A 4,147-nucleotide genomic window follows, 5' to 3' on the forward strand; every position below is an offset into this window, starting at 1 on the left:
TACTGTACAAGAAAAGCAAACACAGAATAAGATACAAGGGTTTTTAACTTGCAGGACATGTAAGGCCTGCAGATTCAGCACCGAACCGAAAAGAGGTTAAACTATCTCAAGACAAAACCACCATAGAGGATAAGTATACATTTAACATGCAACTCAGACTACTGTGTTTACTGTCTAGAATGCCCATGCTTGCTGTACTACATTGGCAGTACTATACATAAAGTGTAAAAAAAACTAATTTTAGAGCATCTACGTGCTGTCACAAACGAAGATAAACAATACCCAGTGCCTAGGCACTTCAAAGAGCGACACAACAAAGATACGAATTTGGTGAAATTTTGTGGTCCGGTATTAGAAAGAGGGGGAAATAGGGTCCAAAGATTGCGTAGATTGGAATCTAAACTGATCATTAAATACAATACTATGTTTCCCAAAGGGTTGAATAGGGATATAGAACTATCAGTACATCTAAGGTGAACGATATTGTGATTCATGAATGTTTTAAGTTGGAAGTTAAAATTCTGACATGTGTCTCTAAGAAAGTGAGTTTACATTTTTTCACATTTTAAAAGTATAAGGATCTAATAATATTTTATGTTTTTGTAGGTCACAAAGGGCATGGATAATTCAAAGAGATCTTAAATCTGGTGGGAGCTATCGAATAGCGGAGCTGTGAATTTTGCCTGCTGTAAGAAGGTGGTGGATCGTCAATACGTATCAGTATATAGCCCACTAGGGCAGATTTGGATTACCATTTATTATGGAAATGAGTGAAAATGCCCACTGGGGCAGAACTCTCTGTACTTTACTGACATCTATTGTGAAAAATATGGATGCTTACAAGTTATACCATTAAAAACTGCAATATGGATATGGAGTCGGTAATGCACCGATGTAGAAATTATGTATGCTCCCACGTTAAATGATGGCCCCCAAAGCTGTGCAGCATATATATATATATATATATATATATATATATATATATATATATATATATATATATATATATATATATATATATATATATATATTCACTGAAAAAACCATAGGTTTCACACCAGTTATAGTTAGCTGGAAATTTTCCTCGCATAAAACCATTGAAATTCCCACGTTATAGTTAGTTGGACTCACTATGACTTGCACGTCTGCAATGCACTGCTGATGACGTCACATATTACATCACTCATGACAGTGTTTTAAAAAAAAAAATTGATTGGTTAACTGGCTTATTAAGTGTATCTTAGTGAATACATATATTAGCGAGTAATGTTTAAATATTTAAATATATGCATGAGTGATGTAATATGTGACGTCATCAGCAGTGCATTGCAGACGTGCAAGTCATAGTGAGTCCAACTAACTATAACGTGGGAATTTCAATGGTTTTATGCGAGTAAAATTTCCAGCTAACTATAACTGGTGTGAAACCTATGGTTTTTTCAGTGAATTTCAAAGGTTTTTTAAATGCTAATTTCTAACTATAACTGGTGTGTAACCTATGATTTTTCCAGTGAATATATATATATATATAAAATTTCTATGGCAAAATGAAACCCCTCATTTTGTTCCTTTTCAAATTAAATGTATTAAGTGTTACCACTTTATTCCAATCAAGATGACTTCAGGTGTGCCATACTTTTGTCATAAGTAAGACTGTTAGCGTTCTAGCTGTTCTTTAGAACACTCTGGGACATTCTGTCATTGGGCTATAGTTGGGCTACATCTGGCTGATATTTGTGCTACATTTGGGCTCTTTTGTCTCTGCTGGCCATCTTGGGAGACTGCATATCAGAATTGTTTTAATGAAATATAAGAGGATTTGAGAAGTCACTCAAAATGTGCCCTAATTTTTCTTTCTTCAGCACTAATCATAATTTCTATGGCAAAATGAACCCCCTCATTTTGTTCCTTTGCAAATTAAAGGTTTTAAGTGTTAACACTTTATTCCAATCAAGATGACTTCAGGTGTGCCATACTTTTGTCATAAGTAAGACTGTTAGCGCTCTAGTTGTTCTTTAGAACACTCTGGGACATTCTGTCATTGGGCTATAGTTGGGCTACATCTGGCTGATATTTGGGCTACATTTGTTTTTTTTTGTCTCTGGTGGCCATCTTTGGGCTACATTGGGCTACATTGGGCTACATTTGGGCTCTAACATATATATAGCCCAATGTAGCCCAATATATATTTTTTCAAAGTTAATTTTCGTAAAAACCACTCGAGCATATATCTTGAGAAATAGCAAAGGCACATCGGGGTACCAGTCCCTACAATTTTGCCAAGTTTGGTGGAAATCCATTCAGCCGTTCAGGCTAAAAGTGAGTCCAACCGCCCTATGGAAATTAACATGGGGAAAACACGTTTTAGGACCCCCCTTTTATCTCGGCCCCTGGTTGACGGATCCCCCCGAAACTTTCAGGGAAGGAGCGGAGCGCAGCGAGGCAAAGTTAAGGAAAATTACAGGCAGATCCCTCATTCGGCGCCAAAGTTATTCCCAATAGAATGTTGCGGATTTCCTATGGAAAACGATCCTAACTATAAGTACCTACTGGCGACCGCCAGTAGGTAATATATATATATATATATATATATATATCCTACTGGCGGAAGCCAGTGCCAGTAGGTAGTTATAGTTAGGACCTAGTTTCCAAGGAAAAGTGTTTTTTGTTTTGCTAATAACTTTGGTGCCGTTTGATGAATATTCACAACATTTTCAAAACTAGTTTGCCAGTTACTTCAGCTGCTGTCTGGAAAGTCTTGTGGTGATTTGTCATGCAGGGCATTGGAAACAGAGGGGGTCGTAAAACATGTTTTCCTATGCAACTTCTCATAGGGATTTTAGACACGACTACAGCCCGAACTGCTGAACAGAATTACAACAAATTTGGCAGAAAGCTAGAATTTTTTTTTTTGTTGTTATTTGGTGTAAATGGTCCAGCAGTTTTGGAGTTAATAAAGAAACAATTCATGTATATCTCATGGTGAGATTTGATTGGCTGCCACCACTTCAACCAGGAAGTGCTGGCAGCAATCTTTTGACTTGGGAGCCGACGCAAGTCCCAAGAAAAATGTTTAAAAAAGCAAGGGGGCCGGGTAGGAATACCCTCACCCTAGGCCTGGTGGTATAAATATCTACATATATCATTTTGTAACTTTGCTATGAATTTACAGCGAATCCATGGCTACATATAAAAGACAAACAAGCACAGTTACCCGCTCCTGATTTTCTTTACCCATGGATGGACCACGTCTCGTGGAATTCATAATATTATTATTTTTATGGGGAGGGGACTGCACATTGAGCCCCTCCCTAGACCAATTTTGGCGCTGGGGACTCCATCTCCGGGGGCCTATACTTATTATAAATTGTGAAGGGGGCTCGCGGCATCCCTCTCTGGCAGATTTTGGACCCGGGACCCCACCCTCCCCATTTACAATATGGCCGGGCCCTGGGAGATGTGGTCCCTGGTGCCTAATCTGGCACAGGGAGTGGGACTATGTGTCCTATTCCCCCATAAGTTCAATGGTAGGCTCTGGGGATGCAAACAATGGCCTGGGGAGGGAGGCCACGTTCCACCCTCCCCTAAAAAAATCACCAGGCCATGGGGATGGGGTCCCCAGGGCCAAAATAGGCCCAAGAAGGGGCGGACATGCCCCCTCCTGAACAAAATGTGCTGTGCCCTGGGGAGGGGACTGCGTGCCCCCCTTATGAGGTGGCTGCCTTTGTGGGTTTGGCCGCAGGGCCAGGCCTTGTGGCCAATCCCCCATTGCGCATGGCCAATGGTTGTGCATGGTGTGGGGTTAGCTGCATGCGGGGGTTGGCTGCAGGGCCGGGCCGCAGGCCTCAGGCCAGGCCTTGTGGCCAACTCCCGCTGTGCTTGGCCAAAGGCTGCGCGCGGCATGAGGTTGCCTGGATGCCGGGTGGGTGGCGCAGCGCCTGGCCACAGGCCAGGCCCTGCAACCAAACACCCACTGCGCACAGGGACGACTAGATTAACGTATCGCAATGAAATATTACTTTACATTAAAAAAACTAGAACTTCACTGAAAAAAACAAAGATTAGTGGGACGTTACAGTGAGGAAATAGAATTTAAAAAAGCCTTAGAAATTCACTAAAAAGTTAAAGGTTACTGGGACATTATAGT

Source organism: Lissotriton helveticus, chromosome 10 (genome assembly GCF_964261635.1).
Source record: "Lissotriton helveticus chromosome 10, aLisHel1.1, whole genome shotgun sequence".
NCBI lineage: Eukaryota > Metazoa > Chordata > Amphibia > Caudata > Salamandridae > Lissotriton > Lissotriton helveticus.